At 44.6% G+C, this 17,499-nt stretch overlaps 1 long non-coding RNA gene across 1 annotated transcript; it reads right to left on the bottom strand.

The window, feature by feature from the left end:
• Window positions 1-372: 372 nt before the first annotated feature.
• On the bottom strand, window positions 373-17,499 carry LOC101933193 (uncharacterized). The gene is made up of 3 exons (XR_256856.4): window positions 17,269-17,499; window positions 15,979-16,205; window positions 373-1,861 (listed from the first exon to the last, which is right to left on the bottom strand). It is a non-coding gene; the product is annotated as an uncharacterized LOC101933193 (long non-coding RNA).

The raw sequence follows: 17,499 nt of genomic DNA on the forward strand, positions 1-17,499 counted from the left end.
GTCACCCTCCTGGTTCGACTAAGTTCTCTCCCGACCCAGCATCGCTCCATCCCCATCCCCCGCCCATCAGCCCCGGGAAGACACAGATCCAGGCTCGCCATTGCCACGCCACGGGGTTCGCTCCCAGGGACAGCCCGGCTGCTCTCTGGAAGGGGAGCCCGCTCAGCCGGGGGAGGCGGAAGTTTTCGGCACCTTTAAGCTTCTTCCTCGCGCTGGGGCTCCCGATCTGCTTCGGGGTTCTAGTGTAAACAGAAACCAGCACATCACCAAAGGTGGCCGGCCAAGGCCCAGTTTTAAAAAATAATACTAAAGACTATAGTGACTGGCCAGGTTCCTGGGCAGGCCTTTCAGTGGAGTTCCCTTCCTGGGGTGGGGGTCGGGGGTCGGGGGGGGGGGCGAGGGGTCTTGACCAGCAAGATAAGAGACAACATGTGAGTGGAGGGACAGCTGAGCCTCTTTATCAGCTGCAATCTTCCCCTCTGCCCAACGTACTTGTTGACTAGGAAGCCAAATTCTCTGCTAGGGTCAAGTGGCAGAGCTCCAGTTAGAGCTGCGCTGGTTTGCCAGCAGAGTATTTGGCCCATGCACCTATGATGGTCCCATGGAAACATCGCTTTATCTGTTGGCTAATGAGTATGCCTACACTGCAAAACAACCCCCGCGGCTGGACTTGGGTACGTCTTTCTACACAGCAATTAAACACCCGCGGCTGGCCCGGGTCAGCTGACTCTGGCTTGAGCTATCGGGCTAAAAACAGCCGTGTAGAACTAAGATGTGAAAAAAATATCTAAGTTATCCCTGCTGGAGCTGGAACCCGGACTCTGAGCCTCCCCGGTAAACAGCATTGGCTGTCTGTGGTTGTCTGCATTTCGGGTTAGCTAAGGCCAGCGGGAGCTGAGGTATACCCAGGGCATCTTCCGGAAGTAAACTGGGTGCGGATATTGCACGTCTTATATTTTCAGTGGTCAGTTTTACTGTGGAGAAAAAGGACTTGGGGAAATATCCTCCCGGGAATCTATTTGAGAGAAACGGTGCAGAATTTAAAACATATACAATTTCCACTTAAACATGATCAGTGACATGGGCATGGGCTAGAGGAGTGGAGGGCTGTGTGCTCCCTTTCCGCATTTGGTTATTTTCATGAGACTGGGCTTTTATGTTGACTTTTTCTCTGGTTGCCTTTTAAACCATAATTTGTATTGTGTGTACTAAAGATTGGAAACGGGTTTCTCTTTGCCTAATTGAAAAGCTTGCAGCCAGAAGATCAAAGGACACAACTGTTATAATGTAATGATCTCATTTGCTTTTGGGTTTTTTTTCCTTTCCGGTAATCCCATCTATTTTTTTCTTAGAGCCACAGTCACTTTAGTCTGAAAACGACGATACGTAAATTCAACAGGCTAATGACTTTTAATAGCAATTCCTTAATCCTAGATAACTTCAGTATTAAGACCTGTCTGAACCCTTTCCTGGAACTCGTATTGTTCATGAAAACATCACCTCCTTTACAGTAAAAGAGTTAAGGTATAGAACAGAAAAGGTCAGTTGAAATGTATATGCTACTGCAAAAAATACGATTAGGTTTCACTGAAGATTAGTTGTTTTATCAAGATGATACTTCTTCCCTATTCGCATGTGAATACTAAACATACTCTGGTCTGCATTAAAATGTGTGAGCATTCCACCATTTAATAATGTAATATAGTCAATATACATGTGCATTAGTTCCTGAAAGATAACTGAGAAAACGAGGGGAAAAACATTGGCTACATAAACGTGTACTCCTAGGTGCAGTTCCTGACATGAAGGCGTATGAGAGAGGCGTTTCCTCAGCTAACCACATGGTGATCACAAAAGTCATCTAAAGGCAAAAGAAAAGGAAAAGAAATTGTAAGTGAAACATGTTCAGCGATTTAGTCCTTGAAAAAAATACACATTAACAATTCAACCGCGTTAAACTCTACTAAGATGAAGTTTTATTTTAATGTAGCATCTAAGGAATTTAACTGTGGTCCTCACACTGGAAACTAAAGATCTTAAACAGGGCTTTAATGTATATTTAATAGGGACAGCTATTTAAGATAATTAAAAACTGGTTGGTCAAAAATGCCAAAGCCTTCATTAAAACATAACTACGTTTCTGTATTAATTACTTGCAGAGACATAGTCTAACTATTTGACCCCGAAACGCTCTACATATTTTAAGAACTGCAAGCAAAGAGTTAAGAAATATTTCACTGGCAGCTTCCAAGACTGGAGCAAGCTAGTTAGATCTCCTCAGAAACTGCTAAAGCACAATATAAACTAAGTTAAAGAGAACCGACAAACTGATTTGACTCTAGAGGCACCAGGAAATGGGGGCACGTTGCAACAAAACTAAGGGGAAGGACATTTAACATCAGATCCACAACAGTTATCTAATAGTATATGATTGAATAATAAGAGGAAACTATGAATCTTATCAAATAATGGTGCTCGAATCTCCTCCCCCACCTCTTCCCTTAGGTTTTTGTGACTCACAAACGTGTTATGGAAAAGTTAAATCTTTGCCGAGGGCTGCTCATGCATTCAGAGTGTATAGTTTTCAAAATCTGATGTTTTGCAATGATGACATTAGAGTAGCAACCAAGGTCCGAGACAGCAACGCTGCTGCAGCTGGGCTTCGCTTTGAAATTCTCAAGACAATGGGAGCCAGTGTTCTCCATCGCTTCGCCTTTCCATTCCATTTGCATAGTCTGTTCTGCCTGATTGACCAGCTTGGGCTGTCCAAGGGACCTGCATTGTTCACAGATCACTTCAAGATGGCAGAGATGACAAGATTCAGGTGAGAGATGAAGTGGGATGACTCTCAAATGCCATAAGAAAAAGCTACCCTGGGAACCTGCAGCTCAAGAGGAACAAACAACCGCAGAGTTTAAGCAGTTCTAGTATATTTAGAAAGACCCAATCAGTTGTTAATGGAAACATTATGCCTTTACATATAAAAATATCACAGAAGTATCTATTCCCCCTCCATCCCCGCACCCGGCCAAAAAGACAGCTGCTTAATTAAAGGCTTTTATATGTAAAAGTTTGCTTATAAATAAATTTAACCAGAGGACAAAGTCATGTTTTACAGTTCTTTGTTGCCTGCTCTATAACCAAATGGCAAGATTAATTAATTCGTGTTTTTAAAGCGGTATGAACATGTAAAGCCCCTATACAGATGCTAAGTGTGATGGTGATTATTAATAAGCAGCGCGCAGCTTCACTCTGAAATCCTCTATTTTCCAGAAAAATGAAGGGGCTGTGTTCTGAGTTAGCAGATAGAAAGCGGTTATCTGCGAGGGTCATGATTGAGGAGAGGATGGATTAAACTGCATTCCCCTCCTCAAAAGTTGAAAACCATGTACTGTCCCAGGCTTCTCTCTCTCTCTCTCTCTCTCTCTCTCTCACACACACACACACATACACACTCCTACCCCTAAAATAAATTTCTTTCGACACTGCTGTTTTGACTTCATCTCAAAAAGACAAAATCTTTGCCATACGAGTATGTTTTCCCTTGAGGGGTTTCCAGAACAATTTGCTATAATTTCTTTACACCTAACAGAACTGATGGGATCTAAGCAGTAAAACATATTCCCACCGTAGTTTCACTCTCTCGCTCTTTTTCTCCTGGGGTTTAAATAACTCTCTAGTATAAATATTGCCAAAATTTTGCTAATATGGAAATTTTCAGAAGGAGGGACTCCTTCCTCCTTGGTATAACCCAACTAAAGCCATACAACTTTTCTTAATCCCTCGATGCATTATCTCCTAGCTTCTTCCCCCCCTCCCCGAAGCTTCTAATACACTTAATTACGTGATTTACAAGAATTCCCTGTAAAGCCCCACGTGCTACAAAAGGCAGAGCCCCAGACACTGAACAGAGGGTGCTGCTGTATTTCTCAAACACAAAAGTCACCTAAAACAAACAAACAAAATCAGGCCCATCTCCCCTGTACCCCTACCTCTCATCTACTGCGACCTAGCTCTGTATTTAGGTCCCAGATTTTCTGTTTACCTCCCTCTCCCCCCCCCCCCCGCAATGGATGGGGTTAAAGCTGCAGAAGAAACTTAAGTGGCTCTGGAGTTTGTTTAATTTCCCTCTAGTGTTTACTGATAATTCGAGAGACGCTTATCTCGGGGAATATAGCGATTAATACAACCGCAGGTTTCCAGATAAGTGATTGTGATGGAGATTGTTGGCGAGAAAATAGACAATTATCCGCTGTTAGCTTTACATAAAGATCGCATTAACTTGAATTAGTTATCAGACAAAAGAACATCAGAAAGCTGCACCTTTCTGCCAAGGCAACCGCTTGCAGGCGGTGTGCTCCACACAAGCAAATGCACCGCTGCCTGCCTCCCCAACGGTCTGCAAACAGGAAAGACAACGAGAACTTGGGGGTTTCAGCGGGAGGGGGAGGGCCTGGGCTGAGGGGAGGGGGAGATTTCATGCCTCTGCCATGCCAGGAGCACACCACGATCATGCAGGGGCATGGCCACTGCAAGGGCGAGAGAGCCCAGGGACTGGGAGATCGCTTTAATATTAGCAACCCGCCAGTCTGCCTTCATTTCCATGGGGCGAAATTAACATGGAGGTGGGACAGCCGCTAAACCAGGAGAAAATGCGCCCCAAGGAAGAGGTAACAACAAGGAGCCCCTCGCTGTAAGAAAAGGGAGGGCATGTGGAGGGGGACTTGTTAAAAATCAACACAATAATACAGTCATTAAAAAAAATGAAATCATCCTAGTAACTTGGAGGCTGGTCCTATTTGCATATGAAACTAGTGACCAGCAGTCCTGCAATTCCCCTGCTGCATTGTGCGCGCTCGAGTCCGAGGTTCCCCAGACTGAAAGCCCCTTGATTATTCCTCCTCTCTACAGGAAAGGCTGATTTCTCAGTAATTGATAGCGGGGAAGGGCCGTAATTAATTTCACCGCAAAGTAAACTGCGGCTTCTTCGCCTGGCTGAGGGAAAAGCAAGGGGAATCAGAAACGGGGGAGAGGGCGCGTCTCCGAGTAACCCCAAATAAAATCCAACAGCGCCTCATTTCAGCCAAGAAAGAGCCCCCTCCTCGACTCCTTCACACCCCCACCCCCACACTCACTCGGGAAGGAGGCAGGCCAGGGACTGGGGGCTGCTTTCATTGTATAGGAAAACAATGACTAGATATTGACAGTTGCAGTAAGGTTATATGGGACTTGGATTTACCTAGAGGGCTGGGGAGACCGATGCAGGGTCTGCATATTTCTCCCTCAAATGCCCCATTAAAAGACACACTTTAAAATGTGGTGTTAAGGAGCTTCAATCAAGAGGCTGCCATTTAGGATCAGTTCATTTTCCATGCTGGATTTCAAGTTAGATCCTTGAGCAATATTTTATATAAGGGGGGAGGGGGGAGGGGAGGGAGATTTCATGTGTGTTGGGTTAAAGAAAAACAAGCATAGATATTTCATACTGTGAGGCTAAAAGCTATTGTACGTTGAGTTACAATAGGGAGACGGAAGGAGGCTGAGGAATAGACCCAAGGTAGCAGCTATGCGCTAGTTTAAAGGGAAGGCGGTTGGAATAAACTGGGAGGAGGTGTCAGGTGAAGAGCTGCTGCTGTCTCCTGGGACAGAGGGACTGGGGAGCTGTCCCCAGTGCTGGTACGTGCTGCTGCTTCTGGTCCCCGCTGAATGGAGCGGATAATGACCCCCGGTTCCCAAGGCAGGCTTGCTGCTGCCTGGTGAGCCTTGGATTTGTGTGGTCCAAGCCTTTCCCAGCTTGTCCCATTCTGTCACCGGGATAAGGGGCTCCCTCGGCTCGTTTGCACCTGCGTCGCTTTTGGCTCCTTCAGGAATGCGCTGAAGCTTGTAATCAGCTTTGTGAAGCCATTGAGTGCACGGCTGAGTGAAACTTCCAAAGCTCGCGGAAAACTGGCCCGCTGAATAGGAGTCAGCATGGGGCTGCTCTCCAAGCCTTTGGGCTGCCAAATTCCAGCAGAGCCCCTCACAATCAGTCCACACAAGCTTTACTGCTTTCCCCACACTAAGAAAAGTGAGAAAAGAAAAGCTAAAATACCAGTCACCGAGGTTAGCAGTTTGTTCCCAGATTAATGGCAAACGCCTCTCCCTGATGTAACTAACCAATTCAGGGGATATACAAAAAAAAAAAAAAAAAAAAAAAAAAAAAAGTGTGTGTGTGGGGGGGAAGAACGTTGTTAATATCACTTTATGTGATGGCAGATTGCAAAGACTGCTGTTGTAACACACAGGTATCGGGGTTTCCTCACTTAGTATCACCCCTCCCCAGGTCAGGCGTCTCAATATTTTCAGCAACATTATGGTTTTAAGGCTATGGAGGAAGGTGACCCTCAGCTGTAGACAATTTTGCACGTGGACATGCTGCAACTTGGGGAAGGAAGCCTGGGCAAGGATCAGTGGGAAAGTAAGAGAAAGCTGAATTACAAACAAACCACTAAAAAGCTGTACAATGTGTAAGACTCATCTAAAAAAAATCCTTTTTGATTCGACGTGTTAGGGGCCCAGGGACGTTGCGACAGGCGTTTCCATACATGCCCATTGTCCTGGTTCTAGATATATAGTTGCAGGAAAGGTTTTTAAATGATTTAATTTATTGTTCACTTATAGCAAAGTATCTACAGATACTATCCCCGAGGGTAAGATGGTACCTCCCTCCAGTCCCCACTGATGTAAGGGGCCTGACCAACAGGTATGCACGCTCTGTTTTGCAGTTCAGGATGCCATGTTACCCAAAATTCCAAAAGTGGCAACTTTCATTCCTGTATCATTTATTTTCGGTAGAGTTTTATGATACAATATATCGTATAGAGTATTTTATTCTTTTTCACCGGGATTAGATGTTTTAAGAAAAGTTCCCAAATAGCTGTATTTTCTTTTCTTCATTATTGATTGGAATCCACTCTACTCTTGTTATTGCTAAGTAATTAAAATATAACTTCTTGCTGCATTAAACTTATTCGGCATCTCGTGACATAGGGATAGCGTGCAGCATAAATGGTGCCAGTCAACTTGAAAGCACTTGGCACTACTTTTTCATAGTAACTCATGCTTTGAAGGTCTGGCTTATGTGTAGGCAGCTATCGACTCACTTTTAGGTTGAAAAATAACTCCATTCATACAGCTAAGGTCTCCTTAGAGCAGTCATTTTACAATAAGAGAAAGTTGCCAAAATCTTAAATCTGCTAAAACTATTAAACAAGTTGTAGGACACAATCTAATTGTATTTAATTTAGTTCCATTGAGTTGGGGGCGTCTCTACGGGACTTCTGATTTTTTTGTTTGTTCTCTCCTTCCATGTATCCAAAATAACTAAAACAACAGTACCACAAACAGTAGCATCGCTATGCAAGACGTATACATGTTCTGGGTTGGAGTGAGTAATACTTCTTTAGTGTCTTAAAAATTTGAGATTTTTTTCACTGTCCCCACCTTCATAGGTGGGTTGATTTTATTTTTAATATTAAATAATAGAAGTCATGGTTTATAACATCCACACTGAAAAGATCTCATCCATTTCACTGGTTGTAACCATTCCCTAAGATCTCAATGGGCAACTACTCCTTGTAACTCCACAGCGGATACAGACTAACACGGCTGCTACTCTGAAACCTGTCCCAACAGTGTTACCATACCCTTAACCTATTCCTAAATTGACGACATTAATTTCAGGGACGTTGAAGAAACCAGTAAGGGAAGTAAGTATTTTTGCAATAGCTGTCTGGCACCTCTGTACAGTGTTTACCAGTAATATTTCAGTGCAGCAAACGCTAATTTTAAACAATTTAGCAGCATCAGTTCGGTATCTTTTTTAAAACAAAAGTTTGGAGGTAAAAGCAAAGGCGCCAGTGTTTCGTGGTGAAGTCTTGCCACGTAAACGGTGGAGGCTCGAACACTTTTAAATATGCCTACAAATGGTTTAAACCTCCAGCTATTTCTGCCTTGGACGTTTCTTTTCCTTTTGGAAGTTTGATGTGCTATTTTCAACCGTGTTGCTTCTTCCAGCCATTCTCGGTGACAAGTCATGAGGCTATGCAGTAATTCAGAAATTAGTGAAATTTTATTCTTGGTGGGGGCGTTGGATTAAGAGGCTGGGAGAGTGTGAAACAAGTCAACGTGTAATTGTATGATAAGGCTCTCACGAGGAATTTATTGGCCAAGTTGCTGTTTCTATTCCTTCCTAATCTCGTTTAGCACATTCATTCTCTGCAATCTGTCTCCATAATCTTCTGTGACAGAATGGCAGCCAATAGAAGCATGCATGTTTGGAGAGAAGAGAAAATATGCAGAGGCGTGATAAACTGATGCTAATTATCCATATTTAGGACACCGAGTGCAGAAGATCAAGGTTTACAAATAACAAACCAGAGCCAATGATGATGGCTTCCTAGTGTGGAATATATTGGAGGGGACAAGATAAGGGTTTCACATGCAGAAGAGATTTATTGGTCAAAGGGTTCACCTTCCACTTTTCCACTTTTATATAGCAGTAAATTATTTAGTCTAAATTCACCAGAACATTACTCTTTTATTTGGCAATGTGCCATGACTTGCTCCTTCTTTGTGTCCTTTCAATGCAAATCCTTGTAGTGTAACATCAGTTGATAAGAAACAAATAATTGAAGTAATAGGTAATTCCCTTTAAATTGTGCATATAGGATAGTAAGGTAATCATCTAGTGTAGAATGAGACCAGAGTATAGAGCAGATAGCTGAAAGTGAAACAATATCAACCTCGGCTATTAAATTACATTTGTACTAGAGAAAAAATAACCTGCAGGAGACATGCAGGTTGAACAAGAGACAATACTAATCTATCTAGCTTTAGACCGTTTTCCTAGAGACTTCTGAAATGTCTTTCACTTAAAAAAAAAGAACTCTTCTTCCCGCCCCCCCCCCCCCCCCGCGCCGCCGCCCCCGCAGTCTGCTGGCTCCGAGAAATAATAGGGGAATTCAATTTGGCAATATTTGTGCAGTATGGTTGAAGGGTCAGTGGTAGTGATCTTAGTACTTTGCAATAATTGTATTGTAAAGTTTCCAGAATGCTTGGACGATTTGAGAATAGTATTTATGGGATTGTGTTTATTTTGAAGTTTACAAGATTATGCTAACATACACTAAATTCTGATTTTGTGTCTCCTTAGGCACTATTTGGAAAGAAATTGTCCTTGAAGAAATTATCCAAGTAGCAAATCTTGCAGCAGCATTCCTTCCTGCACCTCCTGTGTTATTGTTCTTGTGTTGATAAAACAGCAATAGTCTGTAAAACGCATACGAAATGTATATATTTAAGATGTAACATTAAAGAGAACGCTATTATAATTTGAAGTATCTTTGATTCGATACAAGGAAAGGTATTGACCTAATGGAGCTATTCATTTAACAGGAGAGTTTTCCCTTGGCCTTTTATTGTACTGCAAGATTACCCTGCGAATGTGTTTGTTTCTTTTTCAAGTGTCCATTTAAATTAACGTTTCTATTTTGTGTTCTATGCACAGGAAAAATGTATCCTAGTCACAAGTCTCACATGTTAGCAGGTTTTCTTTAAAAGGAGAACTCCAGTGCTCTGTCCAAATTCCAGCATTCACTGACTTCACTCAAAAGCAGCAGGAAATATTGTTATCGTTATTTTAAAAAGACAGGTAAAAACTTAGTTCCTGGGAGTTGCTATTTTGTTGCCAGTCAATAGGAAATCAGGGAAGGAAGTAACTCATTCTATATAGAAGACAACAGGAAAAGTGCTGGATTTAGAATGCGGATTTGAGCTTAATTACAGCCAGGGCCAGGAATTTCAGACGAAGTCAGATAAACTGTGCCTCTCTCTGAAAGAAAGCGGGCTTTCAATCTGTGCACTCCCACTACCTTTCTCCAGTCTGGTACTGTCGGACCAGGCTAGACCACTGGCCCACATCATCCTCCCTCTCACTTTGAAGTGGAACCTCGACACTAAACCTCACCTACTCTCAACTCAGAATTCTACCCCCTGCAGTCCGACCTCTGTTCCAGATATCACCAGCCAAGAGCACTAAGATTCCACCTGGTCTCTGAGGAGTGGTGGAGTCTGACATGCTGAGCTGAAGAGGGAGGGTGATGGGACAGAGGTCTTTCGCAGGAATGGAAGGCGCCCTGCAGAGATGGATGGGGCCAGTTCATGCTTTCATGTGAAATTCCTTGACATTCCTAAGGACACAAATACAAGTTAAGTTAAAACAAAGCTAAACTTACCTCTCTCTCTCTCTCTCATTCTCAACTCTATATTTAATGTAACTGGAGACATTAAATAGCTTTTGACAACCAAGGTTTGGCTAATCAACCTCATTTTCAATGTAAATAATCGACACTAGGGACATGACCCGATTTTAAACAAGGAGTTTCAGATAACAGGTACAGCTAGGGGAGGTTACACTGCACTGAAATTTATCTAAACGTGGTAATCCAAACCCAGTGTTGTACCCAATTATCTCAGTGCAGAACAAGTTTTTTCCCCTATCCTCTTTTATTTCGTGCCTGTTAGCAGGAAAATGGCAGCTTCCATTCAGAGGTACAATAGAAAAGTTGAAGAGAGTTCTTAAATAACATTTGCTACTTTCAATTATAAACACACAGAGATGTACAGAACAAGAACATACTACATACAGCACGTTAGTAATTAAAGGAGTAACGAGCTGGTGAATTTACACTGAAGTTTTCCTTTAAATGCACGGCGTTTGTGTTTAAATGTAATGAAAAGTACCAATCCAGCTATTGTCCAACAATTTTGCCAAATAGCAAGAGACCTTTTTATGGGTATTTCCTGCGTCTTCTTCAAATGTTTGCAATGTCTCTTTTACAACAACAGTATATATCTAACGTCAGTAAATTTGTCTATGAATTTATCCCTCTTTTTTGTCAAGAAATACATGGTATTCATATCTTAAGTATTTGGATCTTTTGACATGTTTATCATCTTGACATTGGACCACTTATCTAGTTAGGCTCACTTTACAGCTCCTAGAATGTTATATTCGTGAAAATCATGTGTGGCTTACTCCTGCAGCTGCGGATTGAAAGGAAAACAAATAAAGAGGCTTTATTTAGATTATGACCTATGCGTTGCTGTATTAAAAGGAACTTTTAGTTTAAATGTTAATGGCATCTTTCTTAGCCATGGTTTCCAGCTATCCAAAGTTAGCACATTAACTGGATGCTCAGCACAAGAATGTTTCGAAAAATGTAATTTGCATGCTTATTTTTCTTCCCCTTTCCTATTCTTATATTGCTAGATGCTAAACTAGTTATTTGATGCCAGATTGTGGATTACCAAGTACCCAGTTTGAGAATGCATTGCATGCTTATAGGCCTTCCTCTTCATCTAATGATAGTTTGCGACACACTATTGTTTGTTTATACTTTTTTCTGTGAATTATTTTGGCTGTTTACCTATCTCTAGCTAAACACCCTCACTACGTCTGGGATCTGCATCTTGCTGGGGAGTGGTAGCCTAGCTATAATATACACTCATCCCCTTTCCCAGTATAGCTTTCCTAGCTGGAAAACTTTTCATTCTGCAAGGATGCTTCTTGACCTAGTGTTCATCCTCTCTCTCTCTCTCTCTCTCTCTCTCTCTCTCAATCTCCCCTTTAAAGGTCTAAAACTTCATTGCATGGGAGTTTTATTTTTCCTGTTCATTTTCTAAATTCCAATTCTAATATTTGGAAAGAATTCCAACTACCCTGCACTACGTACCCTTTGACTGAGAGCCATGAAGTGACTCAATGGTAGACTCTCCAAACAAACCTCTCTGTCTGCTCTTAGGTATAGGTAAAGTTAGGAAGCACTTCAATATGTTTAGCCAACCAGATCATTGATAATTGATTACTCAAGTTTTTTCTAAAGGGGAGAAATAGTTTCTCTCTCTCTCTCTCTCTCTCTCTCTCTCTGTGTGTGTGTGTGAGATAGAAAGAGAGAGTATTTACACCTAATGTGATTTGGAGTGTCCCAGAGCCTGGCCTTTTTCCAATTAGCGCGGTATGTTTGATCGAGATTGAAAAATTACGCCTTTCTTCCCAGGACCCGTTGTCTCTTTTATGATAAGACAGTTTGCAAACTCTCAACTTGAAGTCTCCCATTAAATTTTGCAAACCTAACTAAAATCGAACCAATGAAAAAAAGTTCTTGCAAAATAGTCTTTCTATGTCATTCTTCTGTATGCGTTCCGCCTTCAAAAAAGAGCTGAATATTTGTGAAATGTGTGCAATATAATGTGGCCCAGAAAACAAAGGTTTCCATATTTCCCCCCCACCCTTTGGTAAATTATCCGACCCAGAACCTAGGTTGTCGCTGTTCGCCACTCGTTTCCAGTCGTTATGGAGAGTTCTATCCCTTGCTAAACTTTCATTCTTCTTCGAGTGCTGTTCCTGTGGGTGCTCCACTCTAGGTGACGGTGCGACCCGGCGCCTAGAGTGGAGCACCCACAGGGACACACATCTCAAAGAACTTCAGTTACTGCAAGGTGAGTAACTTTCTCATCCCTCCTTCTGGTGACAGTGCCTCCACTTTTTAAATGCCCTAGTTCCAGTCTAGGTTTCCTCGTGATGGTGTCTGCTCTATTTCTTCAGCCCAGGCATAGTCTTTTCCTCCAGAAGGAGGCACACTTCCCTGCACGCTGCAGGACCCCTTCTGTCTGGTCGAAGTTGCACTTCTTCCCGTTCTCCAGAGTTATGTTCTCCCTCTATCAATTGTACATCTTGGACTATCTAAGATATTTCCCTCTTTCTCTTCATTTTCAGTGAGTCTCTTTTCCAGGTTGCTAAAGGAGACTTCCTTAGGTGGGAATCCTTGACCCCTTCTTCTCCAAATGAATGGGAGATACCCATACTGAAAGCGGGAACAGTAGGAACTGGATGTGTTAACTAGAATTAATCATATTAATCAACCAACATAATTACATGCTTCGTCAGGAGAGTTCAACGACTTCGTTTGAAATGTGCCTCCTACTGAATATACGGTGCAGAGAAATGCCTTAAGAAACTGCTCAGATGGCATCCCAAACTGTCTCAGACTTGACGCATAGATGCCACCAGTTCCCAAAGTTTTGATTTTCTAGCCACCGTCTAAGACATGTAGTTTCAACGTCCCCCTCTTCTTGCTGCTCGCAAACTCCGGGAAGTGTTACATCAGCGATCAGACTTTGTTTCCCACTCTTCCTTCCATGCGTGTGTTGGAGGCAATTTGAGTCCAAGTACTGCATTAGTCCTCAGGCAAACGCAGGCCAATTTGCCCAATGTTAGCATGATCCCCACCATACATACCCATCATCCTTAGTTCGCCAGCGTTTTCCTGATCCAACTGCAAAGCTGCAAAATAGTTTCCAATTCCCACAAAACCAGTAACATTTTTTGTCATGACGACAGCCTCAAAACTTCTGTTAGGTAGCTTCCCTTGCATATTTTTCCGCATAGACAAATATTTCATTATATTCTTTGGAGCAGTCAGTTTCCGTTACCAAGTCTGAAGTTTGAAGTCTCCTGCTATAAAACAATTACCACTGCAGGCCTTGTCTTTCTGGGCAATAAAATTATTCCCACGCTAAAAAACCTTCTCTTTAATGTTTTGGGGAATAAAATGACTTCAGCTCCGTATTTCAGGTTCCCTTCTTTTGCTGTCTTAATCTTCGAGACACCACCGACTTCCTGAGGAAACTACAATGCATTGGTGTTCTTCCTGAAAACACCATCCTGGCCACCATGGATGTAGAAGCACTTTACACCAATATTCCACATGAGGATGGACTACAAGCTGTCAGGAACAGTATCCCTGATCAGGCCACAGCACGCCTGGTGGCTGAGCTTTGTGACTTTGTCCTCACCCACAACCACTTCAGATTTGGGGACAACTTATACCTTCAAGTCAGTGGCACTGCTATGGGTACCCGCATGGCCCCACAGTATGCCAACATTTTTATGGCTGACTTAGAACAGCGCTTCCTCAGCTCTCGTCCCCTAGTGCCTCTCCTCTACTTGCGCTACATTGATGACATCTTCATCATATGGACCCACGGAAAGGAGGCCCTTGAAGAATTCCACCTGGACTTCAACAATTTCCACCCCACCATCAACCTCAGCCTGGACCAGTCCACACAAGAGATCCACTTCCTGGATACTACAGTGCAAATAAGTGATGGTCACATAAACACCACCCTATACCGGAAACCTACTGACCGCTATACGTACCTGCATGCCTCCAGCTTTCATCCAAGATACATCACACGATCCATTGTCTACAGCCAAGCCCTAAGATACAACCGAATTTGCTCCAATCCCTCAGACAGAGACAAACACCTACAAGATCTTTATCAGGCATTCTTAAAACTACAATACCCACCTGGGGAAGTGAGGAAACAGATTGACAGAGCAAGACGGGTACCCAGAAATCACCTACTACAGGACAGGCCCAACAAGGACAACAACAGAACACCACTGGCCATCACATACAGCCCCCAGCTAAAACCTCTCCAGCGCATTATCTATGATCTACAACCTATCCTGGAAAATGATCCCTCACTCTCACAGACCTTGGGAGGGCAGGCCAGTCCTCGCTTACAGACAACCCCCCAACCTGAAGCAAATACTCACCAGCAACTACACACCACACCACAGAAACACCAACCCAGGAACCAATCCCTGTAGCAAACCTCGTTGCCTACTCTGTCCCCATATCTACTCTGGCGTCACCATCAGAGGACCCAACCACATCAGCCACACCATCAAGGGCTCATTCACCTGAACATCTACTAATGTTATATATGCCATCATGTGCCAGCAATGCCCCTCTGCCATGTACATTGGCCAAACCGGACAGTCCCTCCGCAAAAGAATAAATGGACACAAATCGGACATCAGGAATGGTAACATACAAAAGCCAGTAAGTGAACACTTCAATCTCCCTGGTCATTCTATTACAGATTTAAAAGTCACTATCATTGAACAAAAACACTTCAGAAACAGACTTCAAAGAGAAACAGCAGAACTAAAATTCATTTGCAAATTTAACACCATTAATCTGGGCTTGAATAGGGACTGGGAGTGGCTGGCTCATTACAGAAGCAGCTTTTCCTCTCCTGGAATTGACACCTCCTCATCTATTATTGGGAGTGGACTACATCCACCCTGATTGAATTGGCTCTGTCAACACTGGTTCTCCACTTGTGAAGTAACTCCCTGCTCGCCATGTGTCAGTATATAACTTAGAGAATTTTTTCACTTCAAGGTCCCAGAAGCAAAGACAAGGTTTTCATTTCGAGGCCAAAAGACCAAAAACATCAAGACACTTGATCACGGCCTTGGATAGACCAAGAGACTACTGACACTTGATCTTAGCTACACTTGATCTTAGCTCATAGAGAGCCGAGAAACTTTCACTCTATGCAGCTGAAGAAGTGAGTTTTTTACCCACAAAAGCTTATGCCCAAATAAATCTGTTAGTCTTTAAGGTGCCACCAGACTCCTTGTTGTTTTCCTAGAGGTGATGACGTAAGCTAGGATCAAACCCGTCTGCTTGGAGGTGGTTAAATACTTACCTCTCTGCAGAGCTCCTTTCTCTTGTCTTCTTGGAGCTACTTTCCTTTAATCTGCGCAGGATCCCTGAGACAGATCCTCAGCTGGTGTAAACTGTAATAGTTCCATTGATTTCAATGGAGCTCTGACAATGTAAACAAGTAAAGGATCTAGCCCCCTATCTCTGTAATGTCTCCATTCCACCTGGTGAGCACTCCCTTTCCATGTCACCGGAAATTTCCTTTGGCCTGTAGAGACCCCTTTCTCCCCACACAAACTGCAAGAAATCGAGTTGTTCAGGTTCCGTTTTCTTATTCAGGCCCTGCAAGGGCTGCATTTCCCTGGACTTTGGTACCCCGTACCCTCCCTCATCCAAGCCCTGTGAGATTGCTTACCCCTATTCCTCCTGTGAGATTCGTTTTTCCTTTTTTCAGAGCTCATTTCACTCTTGTTCTCTGGGTTATGCGGGGCTCCCTTGATGTGGGACCTACATTCTTCTGGTCCCCTCGGGGTGCAGTTCAACCTCGGACCACCATATACCCCTGTGACCACCAGCTGTGACCGCCTTCCTTCTTCCCCACTGGAGTTGCACTTTTCCAGGGCTGATCTGGGTCTCTCCTTCCTATAAAGCCCAGGAGGTGGTAAAGAATGTAAATCAGAGTGAGTGGGCACCAGTTCTGTTTGATTAAAAGGCCATGCAAGGGGATCCCCTCTCAATACATGGTGCCAACCCTTAAGATAAGTGTAGTTTCACTGTAAGTGGAACGGGACATTCTTAAGAGACTCTTTCCAAGGATGATTGAATTCATCGGCGTTAGTTCCTGTTTTGCCCAGGCTGTGCTTGCTCCTCAAGGTTGTCTCCTGCTCATTGTACGTCTTTGTTGGGGCTATCTCAATTCTGGAGGCCGAGTGAGAAGTCCATGAGAAATACTGCGGCGGGCACAGTGGAGGTCTCAGCGGCGTCTGAGTCACGTCAGCGGCAGAACTGCACGTGCCAGCTCGGCAATGGCGGTGGGGCGCGCGGTCATTTCGCGTGCAGACGCCGCCTTATTCAGCGCCTGGAAATGCCAATTGCACGCGCGCAAACACACTCACGCGAGTGCAGGGGCATTTTTGTACGTGCACCTTGGCACGTCTTCAAACCCCCTCCAGGAGCACGTGCGGCTCTGGACGGGGGAGGAGTCCAGGTGGGTGGGCACTGAATGGACGGAGTGAGTTTTGGTCTCCTTCGGAGCCCTTTTGCCCGACCTAGGAGGTGGCAGATCCCCACGTGAAACACAGAGTGGCGCTGTCTGGCCACGGGAGCTGCGCCCTGGCCCATGCCGGCCCTGGCCTTTCCCGGGTGGCTGAGCCGCACTCCGGACGCTCCGCCGGGTGGGAACATAGATTCCTTTTCATCTGCTGCCCTGCGGGGAAAGGGGAGGAAAAGCTGGGGCCAAATACGACATCACGGGAAGAGGCAGCGCATGGCTCACTCCTGGAGTGCCTCTGCCCGTCGGCTTTGGCCTGTGCCCCTCCCCACACCGGGCCAGCCTCCTCCCTCCTGCGATCGGCAGCGTCCCACCCTCCCCGGGCCCAGCGGCCTCCTGTCCCCTCCCTCCCTCCGCGGCCTGGCTCTTCCCACCCTCCCGCTCCCCCGAGACCCCCGCCCCCACGCCGGCGCAGCGGGGGGACGCTGGTTTCACCTGTTGCCCGGCCGGCCGCTTGCTGCAGCGGGAGCCGTCAGTGTTCCGCTGGGTGAGTGTAAATGGGTTTGACTGGCCGCTGATCCCGAGGTCAGGGCTCGCTAATCCCGCGCTCTCCAAACAGCCCCCCTCCCGCCGGCCCCTTGCGTCATTCAGCCGCAGCAGCCCTGCTGCTGGCACCCGGCTGGAGCGGCCCGCGCCGCCGCAGCGCTGAGCCGCAGCCACTTGTGG

Source organism: Chrysemys picta, chromosome 1 (genome assembly GCF_011386835.1).
Source record: "Chrysemys picta bellii isolate R12L10 chromosome 1, ASM1138683v2, whole genome shotgun sequence".
NCBI classification, from domain to species: domain Eukaryota; kingdom Metazoa; phylum Chordata; order Testudines; family Emydidae; genus Chrysemys; species Chrysemys picta.